We start from the raw sequence: 12,071 nt of genomic DNA on the forward strand, positions 1-12,071 counted from the left end.
TTTTTTATTTTTTTTGTCATTGTGTTATAATTGACTAAATGTTCCTGTTGGAAGAGAACATGTGGGGTTTAGTTCATATTGTGTGATTTTGAGCATGAAATTAACCATTTCGCCAATTTTGTGTTTTAGGTTTGTTGGTGCGTTAAGAGTTAAGTAAACTTGTTAACCCTTGTGAAAAAGAAGTGCACTTAAGTATACTTTTATAAAGTGTAGTCTACGTGATACGCAGTAATACGCTGTATACTCACTAGAAAAGGCCAAGGATTTCCGTATACCAACTTAAGAAAAACCGTGAGGATACGTAACAACTTGGTTTTGTGTCTAATCTTTTACACTTTTATTCATAAATTCACCCCATCTGTGTTTGCGAAGCGACACTGATTGAATCGCGGAATCCAGTCAAAAATAGAACTTGCTGTATGAAGCAGAACGTCACGGAATTTGGCTATTTTTGAATGAATGCATCTACATTAGGGCTGTACAATGAATCAAATATCGACATGTACTAATGTATATGAATATTTACAGTTTTTCTCAATCGCTTTGTTACATTTCTCAGATCAGAATTGAAATTCTCAAAACTACCTGTTCAATTCTCACATCATTGTGTCACTTGTGCATATCAAAAAAGCAGTTTCTCATTTCTTTGAACAAGTTGCAAATGCTTTGGTACATCCATGCAAATGATTATGTACAATTCTCTGTTGTTTCCTACATTATCAGTTGCTAATGTCATGTTGCTCAAAATGTACTATATAGTTTTCTGTGCAATAGTCTTACCCCCCAAAACATCGGGTCTTTAGTTCATCGTATAAGTCATTAAAGGCAAAATGGTTAATCTAGTTGTCATAAACTGCCAAGCACACTTTTTCTTTACACATTATTATTAGAATTTTTTTGTCAATCTGGCATGAATTGTGCAAGTGAATCTTTACTAATGAAGAGAATGTAGATGATAAACCAATGATAAACCATTTCTCTGAAATTGCTCAAAGGTTCATCTCATGAATCTTCTATTGGAAAGCATGTACTGTATAGACAGATGACAACACAAGAGTTACACATTGACTTATTTTCATCTTTGTGCCCATATTTCTTTTTCCTTTTCTATATCACAATGACATTGTAAAGGTTTTTTTTGTTTGTTTTGTTTTTTGGCCAGACCACTATTAACAGTTTAAACTGGGAATTCTATCCAGTCTCTTTCAATCAATATCCCACATACAGTAATGTGTAAATTTCTACTTTTGAAATGGATATATATGGCATACATAAGCATATGGCATACTGTTCAATACAGTAACTGTCATCCAAAATGTTGCCATAGTTTACATCAGAACATCTCTCCAGAGTACACTGTTATATTGACAACATGACTAAGCAATTTGACTGACTTATCCATAAACTATAACACAAGGACTTGTCATTCGATGGCACTGACATGTTCATTGACACAGATATTTACTTTTGAGAGATGAACTAAGGATTTTGAGTAAGAAAGTGGCTTTTGCAGGTTATCCATGGTGTTTTGCTATTTGTACAAATTGTTTTGAGAAATGCACTTACTGTTTTGCAAATTGTGAGTTTGATTCGAGAAATGTACCAAAGCGACTGAGAAAAACTGTAAGTAAGAAGAGACTACAGTTGTTCTACACGTATCTGGGAATGAGCGCTCAATATGTGCATTTTTGTCATTCAAATACACACAATGTTCACTGTGTTTTCCCCCACGCCGACTCCGCTCTCACCACGCCCCCAAATATGACTACATGCTGACTGTATCTATGTTCCTGTATTTACTACAGCTGGCACACAAAAGCTACTGTCCTCATCATTTGGTTTGTTACCTGTAAAATATATGATGATTATAGGCTGTCTGCAGCAAGCGTGTATGTCTGCAGACTGCAAGACGGGGGCGTAACTTGAAGTGGGCGTAACTTGAAGTAGGAGGCGTAACTTGAAGTTGTCCGAATCACACAGAACCACGTGAGATGTAGAAACGAGATGTTGTTGGCAAAATGGCAGCTCGTAAGGTGGCAACGGTGAGAATAACTTTCCCCGAGATAAATGTTTAAATTTAAGTTTATAAGTCAGTTTCTTGTTGTGTAGTATTGGTTCTGGAGCTGATAATCTATTAAAACTTAACATTCCTCGCTTTGCGTTGTTAAGTAAGCAAAAGTTATTGCGGGTAACACTTGGCGGCTAAAAGAACAAAATTTGCCAGATGTATATTGTTAAATCGCAAGTAGATAACGTTGAATTCAATAACGACGGGGTTTGCAGTTGTAGTGTCACATAGGTAAACTGTTAGCCAGCAAATACGGGAAACAGGATTTCTTGTGTGTTGTGAAGTGTTTTTATTGCAATGTTAAGTTCACTCATGAATATCACCAATATAAAGTGAAATCACCTGCTGTAGTTTTGGCTGGAATTAATACTGCTTAGTGAATCATAAAAGTGCTGGTTGTGCCGCTCTTAACAGGTTCACTTCAGCCTGAATAGAGTATTTAATGAGTTTACTGAAATGACGAGGGTGTATTACACCTTTAGAGAACATGACTCTTTTGGAAAGTGTTGTAAAGTGTTATTGATCTGATCATGTGGGTAAACAATAAAATTCTTATTTTTTTAATTGCTTCCAGCTTCATCCAACGGTTTGTAGGGAAGGTACATTGAAAACCCCAATTTCTGAAGACCCGAACTACAAATGCCAGATTTGCAGCAAAACAGGAGCGTATGCATATGTTGTGGCACATATGCAAACCCATGAGAAAACAGCTGTTAAACATAGAGGTATTTGTTATTTTAGATAAATGTTGTAGAGCCTGATTTTTTTTTAATTATTCACTAGTAATGTTAAGCTATTTATTTCAGTGTTAACTTATGTACAATTTTAATTCTGAACATTGCATCATAATAAAGAATGTATCTGTATTTTATATACACCTGTGTTTCTCTTTGTTTTTTAGGGTATAAAATGTACAGATGCCATGGTGTATGTTGCAGAAGCCATCATTATCACTGCTGCTATTGTGCGAGAATTATAACTCGGCAAAATTTATTTTTGAACCATGTGCAAAAATGTGGGTTTAGTAAGTTCGTGTGGGCAAGGAAGAGGACAAAGGGGTCGGCTGGACTGCTGACGTATTTATTTAACAGAAAAATAACTCAAACTTTGCAAACACCAAATGGTGACTTCTATTCTGACACGCTGTCACAGCACTTTCGATTTACTCCTTCCGGTTTCCGTTTCCGGTTCGGGTCAGCAGTCTGTCTCTCTCTCACTTGCAGCCTCCCACATAGAGCAGCCTTGACCTGGGTAAAGGCCTGCTGACACGGCTCCGTCCACTGGATTGTATCTGGCACCTCCTTTTTAGTAAGGTCAGTCAAAGGGCTGGTGAGGTCCGAATAATTAGGAATAAACCATCTATAATATCCCGCCAGCCCCAAGAACTGCCTTACCTCCTTTTTGGTCTTGGGACGTGGGCAGGTCGCAATAGCGGCTGTCTTATCAATTTGGGAACGCACCTGTCCATGCCCCAAGTGGAAGCCCAGATACCTTACCTCCACACGCCCAATCGCACACTTCTTTGGGTTGGCCGTGAGCCCCGCTCCCCTCAGTGACCTCAGGACAGCCCTCAGATGCTGCATATGCCGCTGCCAATCATTACTAAATAATTTCATCCAGGTAGTCAGCCGCATATGCAGCATGGGGCCGCAGAATCTTATCCATGAAGCGCTGAAAGGTAGCAGGTGCCCCGAACAAGCCAAACGGAAGGGTAACAAATTGGTGTAAACCAAACGGCGTTGTGAAAGCTGTTTTTTCTCTGGATAATGGAGACAAGGGGATCTGCCAATAGCCCTTTGTTAAGTCATATGTCGAATAAAAACGAGACGTGCCTATCCGATCAAGCAACTCATCAACCCGCGGCATTGGATACGCGTCGAATTTCGACACAGCATTCACCTTGCGATTATCCACACAGAACCGGACTGAGCCATCCGTTTTCGGAACTAAAACTATCGGGCTTGCCCAGTTACTGTTGGATTCTTCTATTATCCCCATGTCAAGCATAGCGCCTAATTCAGCCTGAACTACTTTTTTCGTGTGCTCAGGTAAGCGATAAGGCCGGCTGCGAACTACCACGCCCGGCTCGGTCTCGATATGGTGCTGAATCAGGTTAGTAAGGCCCGGTAGGGCAAGAAGACGTCGGCAAACTCTGCCTGTAATTTAGTTAAATCAGTGAGTTGGGACGGCGAGAGGTGATCTCCACCTGGAGCCAGGGCGATGGATTGTGGTTTGATATTTGCCTCTGGACCAAGATCATCCTCCCCCCCAATCACCGTTGCCAACATCACTGATTCTGCCTCATTCCATTTTGTAAGGAGGTTGAGGTGGTAGATCTGACGAGACCCGTTCCTATCGGACAGTATTACCTCATAATCGAGATCTCCGACTTGTCGTGCGACCTCAAACGGTCCCTGCCACTTAGCCATTAATTTAGAGCTCGACGTTGGGAGTAATATAAGTACTTTCTCTCCCGGTGCAAATTTGCGCAACCTTGTTCCCCTGTTATACAGCTGGCTCTGGCGGTCCTAGGCTTGTAACAAATTCTCCATTGATAGCCGCCCCAATGTGTGGAGTTTTATTCTCAAGTCCAGCACATATTGAATTTTGTTTTTGCCCTGAGATGGTCCCTCCTCCCAAGTTTCTCTCAGTATGTCGAGCACCCCCCGGGGCTGGTGCCCATAGAGAAGCTCGAAGGGGGAAAACCCCGTGGAGGCTTGTGGGACCTCTCGCACAGCGAGTAACAAGGGCTCTAGCCACCTATCCCAATTTTTGGCGTCTTCGTGAACGAACTTACGGATCATGGATTTAAGAGTGCGATTAAAACGTTCGACCAGGCCGTTGGTTTGTGGTTGATAGACGCTAGTTCGAATCGATTTAATGCCCAACAATCCGTACAGTTCGCGTAGCGTACGTGACATAAACGCCGTGCCCTGATCGGTGAGGATTTCTTTTGGAACCCCCACCCGGGAGATAAGACGAAACAGGGCATCCGCAACACTTTTAGCGGAAATGTTGCGGAAGCCACCGCTTCAGGATATCGTGTTGCATAATCAACTATGACTAATGCAAAGCGATGTCCTCGTGCCGATCGCTCTAATGGCCCGATGAGGTCCATTCCAATTCTTTCGAAGGGGACCTGCATTAAGGGAAGAGGGCGGCCGGTGGGTTCACCAACTGACATTCCGGACAAGATGCGCACCACCTGCGCACGTTGTCATGAATGCCCGGCCAAAAGAAATGGGTTATGAGGCGATTTAGTGTTGCGGCCTGTCCCAAATGGCCCGCCATAGGATTAGAATGGGCCGCATGAAAAAGCATTTCCCTGCGGCCCTTTGGAATTAACAACTGGGTTGTATTCACTTTTGTCCGAGCGTCTTGGGTCACTCGATACAACGGTCTTTTAAAATGGCAAAATACGGATAGGAGAGCGGGAGGGCAGGATTGAGAGACTGGCCATCGATGGCGCCGACCTGTTGAAACGCATGTTTTAGTGTCTCATCCTGAGACTACTCCAGAGGAAAGTCATCACGCTCCGAGAGAATCAGTCTCCCTATTTCGTTCGGTTCCCCTGAAGCAGAACCCAGCGGTCCTGGCTCAGTTTCCCCCACCTGTACCCGCGCGGTCTCCTTCCGTGCCTTATTTCCCCAAGAGGCATCCGCACATAACGACCCCAATAAAACCGTAAACGCAGGCCAATTTGTTCCCAAAATTACCGGATGCCGGAGGTGGGGGCTAACCGCCACCTCCACACTATGCTTTTGTCCCCGGAATTGAATCATAATTGGGACGACCGGATACTCCACCACATCCCCATGTACGCACCGCACCTTAACCACGCGGCTTGTATCCAATGCCCCCGGTTGAATCAGGCTTTGATGGATTGAGGTTTGGTTGCCTCCTGAATCCACCAAGGCCGGATATGTACCCCCCTTGATACTCACAGGTATTTGGTACTCGCCGACCCCTGGGCACGCCACCATGTGGTCCTCCGCCTTTTTGGGAAGCCGAGCGATGAACTGCTCCAGCACCACCAGGTCGATGACATGCTCCACATCGCTTCCCTCGGCTAGTAGCCACTTGCGGCAGGAGTCCCGGAGCTGTTGGGCCATCGCGAAGGGCCAACCGGCATCGCCCAACTCCAGCGATGACGTCCGCAAGCGGCGTGGAGGACGGGCTTTGCATGGCAGCGGCGGCGGTCCTTCTTCCTTCCCGGGTTTCGGCTTCCCGGGTTTCGGGTTTCAGTGTAGTAAGTTCGTGTGGGCAAGGAAGAGGACAAAGGGGTCGGCTGGACTGCTGACGTATTTATTTAACAGAAAAATAACTCAAACTTTCTATTCTGACACGCTGTCACAGCACTTTCGATTTACTCCTTCCGGTTTCCGTTTCCGGTTCGGGTCAGCAGTCCGTCTCTCTCTCACTTGCTTCCGTCTCCCCTGGCGTTTTATACTCTCTCCACGGCAATTACTGGAACAAGAAACAGGTGATGATAATTTCTGCCCAAACCACTCACTTACCGCTCGTCTCCTGATTCTCTCTCCCGCTGCAGACTTCGCTAAACCACGCCCCCCCTGCCACAGTGGGTTAGCTGAAGCATCAACAGGTCCCTGTGTCTCTGCACCATCCAGCGTCTGTGCCCCATCCAGCGTCTTTGAACCATCCAGCGTCTGTGTACCATCCAGCGTCTGTGTACCATCCAGCGTCTGTGAACCATCCAGCGTCTGTGAACCATCCAGCGTCTGTGCCCCATCCAGCGTCTGTGAACCATCCAGCGTTGGTATCCCATCCAGCGTCTGTGAACCATCCAGCGTCTGTGTCCCATCCAGCGTCTGTGCCCCATCCAGCGTCTGTGCCCCTTCCAGCGTCTGTGAACCATCCAGCGTCTGTGAACCATCCAGCGTCTGTGAACCATCCAGCGTCTGTGCCCCATCCAGCGTCTGTGAACCATCCAGCGTCTGTGAACCATCCAGCGTCTGTGCCCCATCCAGCGTCTGTGCCCCATCCGGCGTCTGTGAACCATCCAGCGTCTGTGTCCCATCCAGCGTCTGTGCCCCATCCAGCGTCTGTGCCCCTTCCAGCGTCTGTGAACCATCCAGCGTCTGTGCACCCTCCGGCATCTCTGCACCCTCCGGCATCTCTGCACCCTCTGGCATCTCTGCACACTCCAGTGCAGCTTCTTATCCAAAAGTCATTACACTGTCTAACAGTGATAATCCTACCTCATCAACTTGAGCCCAAACCACCTGCTCGAGTAACCCAATAATAATTAGGTCAAAGCCCCAAAAAACTACATGCACATACTGCAATTTAATTGTTAATAAAAAAAACATCAAGATACACATTCAAAGACGTCACTCAACAGCAGATACAGATGTAACGGCAAATCACCATCTACCATCCCAATGCATAGACTGTAATAAGGGCATTTTTGCTGTCAGAAGAAGCTTTTCTGGATTTGGAAACCCCATACATGTACAGAAATGCACATGGGGAAGCAACCATCAAGTGAGCTGTGAGCTACAGCAATGCAAACGGGCTTCTGAATTTTCCAGAAGAAGTGGCTAAATGGGGTTTCAGTGCATCCATTTGAAGTCATTATCATACTGTCCTATTTCATCCGAACCAGACATCATCCTTAAGGAAGAAGTTCTGTCAGATATGGTAAGAAAAAAGTGGATTTCTGACAAAACAAAGAAATTGTGTCTTGCACGGAAGCAAAAAGCAGAGAATGAGAGCTACCCACTGAGTAAAGAGGTCTCATTTGGCAATGGAACATCGAAAATATATGTGTCAGTCCTGGAAACGTGCATCTCGTATTATTCTCGGTTAGGGAGAGTAATTGTTTGTTTTGACAAAAAAAGAAATACTTGGCACTGCCCATGCTCTAAGCCAAGGAATTCATGTCCTCATAAATCCATTGCGAAATGGCACTTGAACCAGACTCGTCCTGATCTTTTTCTAAAAGTCAGATGTACAGACAGTGATGTGTTTGACACATTTGCAGAAACTTTTCCTCCAGATGTGCACAGTACTGAGGAAAGGCTTCAATATCCACCTAATGGAAACGCGTTGATGGCAATTGTCCTTTACTTGCTGAACAACAAGAAATTGCCAGCTGTTCTGCCAAACGATGTTTGTTCACCACAGAACATGGAAACACTCCCCAAGCATCTCATTCCACTGGAGACTGTTTGCACTGTATGCCCAGGAAAGATTCCTCTTTCGGATCCAATCTTAATTACACAGAAAGCGAAAATTGTCACGTTCACTGGCATACTGGAAGGTGTGTGTAACTTAATTGTTAATTCATGTTATAACCTACAGTGATTCCATGACTAATACAGAATTATTTTCCTTCCTTATAGATGTGACCACATACTGTAAAAGGTGTGGGTTGTGTGGACATTTTTACCGATACCAGGAATGGGCAGAGGGGCTGCACAATTTTGATGACCACACAATATTAACACTGCATCTTTGTCTGTTCTTGAGACAGTCTGTACAGGTAATCTTAACTTCTACATTCATGCATGCAACTTTAATGCACCCATCATATTTTCCTAAACACACGTCTTGTGTGTTTTTTAATGTACTATTTTAATCATTATTTTAAACGGGAACGATGTAGGAATTTTGATAATTCTTTATAAACAAGCAAGTTTGTTCTTCATTTAATAATTTCAGAAATGTAACTATTTTATTGTGTTTTTGTTCTAAAAGTTTCACCCTGAAATCCTAGTAAGCATTCACAAATGTCAACAGAAAAGCAAACATGACTTGACAATTTCTTGACAAATAGCATTTCAAATGCTATTACAGAATCACACTGCAGTTGGCAGGGCCTTGGACATCTTAGAACAGATCAACCAAAAAAAGTATCCAAACCATGACTCCCTTCTTCATGGTTATCTTCACTTTGAAGCGTTGACGGCACATAATTACCATTTTTCATGTGTGCACTGTGGGGTCCATCCACCTTTTGTGATAATGGACTTGCACAAGAAGGGAGTTTTTAGCATGCCAGGTAAGAAGTGGTCTTTCTCCTCTTTCAAGTTAAGGCAAGTTGAGCTTTATTGTCATTCTGCTACATGTGTGGACATACTGTACGGTGGAACTAAATGTTGTGCCTCATAGGACCACGGTGCTACATAAATACAGACATACAACAATGAAGTAAAACAGTATAAACCTATACACAACTAACTTACTGACAGATTTTGACTATAAATATACTATATATAAATGTTTACCTATACATAAGCTAAAAAAAAAAAAATAACATACTGGGATGCGTTTCCCAAAACCATAGTTGCTAACCTGTAAGCTGTAATGTCTTACAGTGAGCGATATTGAGGATCCCCCACCACAGTTTGATGGCCACGTTGATATTGAAGAATTCTGGCAATCTGTTGACCAAGAAATTATTTGCAGAGGCTTTTTACAAAGTAAGTTGTAGATATGAAAAAGTATCCTGCAGCCATATTTAGAAATGTTTTCCAAAAGATCTCTCTATCTGTTTACAATGCCCTGTAATTATCTGTGTGCATGCTTTTCTAGTGCCATGGATAATTTTTTCTATTATTTTAACTGCCATAATCTGTTAAGTGCAGTAACATTTAAGAAAACTTTTGTTTTTCATCTAAAAAGGTAACCATGGGAATCCATTTAAAGTTTCACCTTCCTATTCAAAATGGGCACCGTGGATTGGTCCCCTCACCAGAGCCAGCAATAAAGTACTCAACACTGAGTATGCCAAAGTTACCGCAAAGAAGTCTGTTGCAGAAAATGTGGACATTGACATCACAGAAGAACGACTGTCAAGTGAACTAATATGATAGCAATGCATACATTTTAATTATGTGTTTTTCTCACAACCTAAGCACTAGAGCAGAGTTAAAAACAAATAAAATTGAATACAATATACAACAATGATATCAAACAAATCTGACACTTAAACATAAGCAATTTATAAAGGTGGGTTTTCAATAAATTTACTGGATGTTTATAATCTGCTGGATGTTTTTGAAACCGCTTCCAAGTTTGGTTATTAACTAAAAGCAAGAAAAATGATAATCTATCCTGCTTTGTAAGTAATGGTAGTTATTGCATCTACATTTTTTCACAGGTTGATGCCTTGAGAAAACTTATAAAAGAATGTGGTGTGGATTCAAAGGGCTCAAAAATTGATCTTCTCCTCCGTTTGAGGGAGGAGATGAAAACAAGGAGCACTTATGACAAAGTGTTTCAAAAGGTTTGGGGAGCATCTGGTAAGTGCCCTAACTATATGTTGTTCCATAATCTATGTAATGATCTAAGCAAATATTGAATAGTTATTGTGACGAGTGGGGCGGGGCCGAGGGACATGGGAGCGAGGCCGGTGGAGTGATTGGAGATGAGCTACACCTGTTCGACCCGCCGGTCTCGAGGCCCACGGAGGAGATGGAAGGATATAAAACTGGAGCGACGACAGTGAAGGACGAGAGAGGACCAGGCCTGGGCTTTTAGTTGTGTTTTGGTTTTTTTATTTGCGCGCACCAGTTGTCCGTGAGGGGCTGGTGCGCTGTTTTGTGTTGATTTTGCTTTATTAAAATGTTGTTTGATTGTCCGCCGGTTCCCGCCTCCTTCTTCCCGATGATTAGCAAGGTTTAATTCATTACAGTTATATTTAACATGTCAGTATGAGTCTATACGTGTACCTGGAGACAGCTAAGTTAATGGCAATGCTAATGGTGTGTATTTCCATTTCAAGGTGGCTGGGCAGTTATCTTGTGTCCTTGTGGCATTGTGAACTCAGTCAAATTCAACATAAGAGCTGAAAGCCCACGTGATTATGCAGATATGTTGCTGTCATTCCAACATTTCCCAAACATTGTCATCTATGATTTTGCTCGAGGACTAGTGACTCATACCAACCTAAGGGAACCAGACAGACTGCCCTTCAGTCCATATGAAGGAAGAGTGGCTGCAGCTATCCCAGAGAATATTGAATCTGCTAAGAGAGGGGAACTGAAAATAAATTTGCCATGGTTGCAGTTGAAAAAAGACCCACCTGATCCTAATGGCCATCCTGCAACTGGTTCCGCAGAGCACTATGCATTGTATGACACGTTTCATCAGTATAACACAAGAGATGAAAAGGATGCTCTGAGAGTAATTGGACTTGTGCCAGAGCTATGTGGGTGGATAAACTCCCAGACAGCAGAGCAGCTGTTCTCTGGCATGTGAAAGAACAACTATTTCATGAACTCTCTCTCCCCAGCAAGCCACATCTTCCTTATGCGTAACATTTTGCATTCACCACAATGAGAGCGTTAACCAGAAGGCACTGGAGGACTTTAAAAAGATTTCTCATGGAGATATCACCCTTGATGCATATGGAAAAGCCATTTTGGGTATTTATAATTCGATTTCATTATTTTAATACATTTACATTTACATTTAAGATCTATTCTAGGACAACTATTATTTCAAGTAACAAATATACCTAAAATATCTGCATCTAGGTAACTATCATTCACCCAAACATCACTGAAGGAAACCATTGTTTAAATGTGTGCCTACGTAATTCTAAATATTTTTTTATGTCTTATCACTGTCAAATGCTTAGAACTGTCACTGTCTTGCAGTGCATGCGGATGTCCCTACAGATGTGGACATGGAAGCCCACTGTGGTGAGCAATGTGAGGCTCTGACTATGACAACAAACCTCAGGCCCGGTCGTGCCTCATGGACACTAGGATTGCCTCATCCCCTTCCAGACAAATTGGTATGTTGGATGTACTGCTTTGTCACAAAGATTTATTAATAGACAATATTGTGCCATTTATTTTGTATATGTTGAAGTTCTTTAAGTGTTGGAGCTTAAAGTTATCAGGCACCATGCCTAATTTTAGGCATAGAGCAGTTTTAAATTCACATTTCACATTTGAAACTGCTTGCATTTCTTTGTAATATGTGTAATGTATAGGTAAATTATGTACTGGATGAGGACCGACCGATGAAT

This window comes from Carassius carassius, chromosome 43 (genome assembly GCF_963082965.1).
Source record: "Carassius carassius chromosome 43, fCarCar2.1, whole genome shotgun sequence".
In the NCBI taxonomy this organism is placed as follows: domain Eukaryota; kingdom Metazoa; phylum Chordata; class Actinopteri; order Cypriniformes; family Cyprinidae; genus Carassius; species Carassius carassius.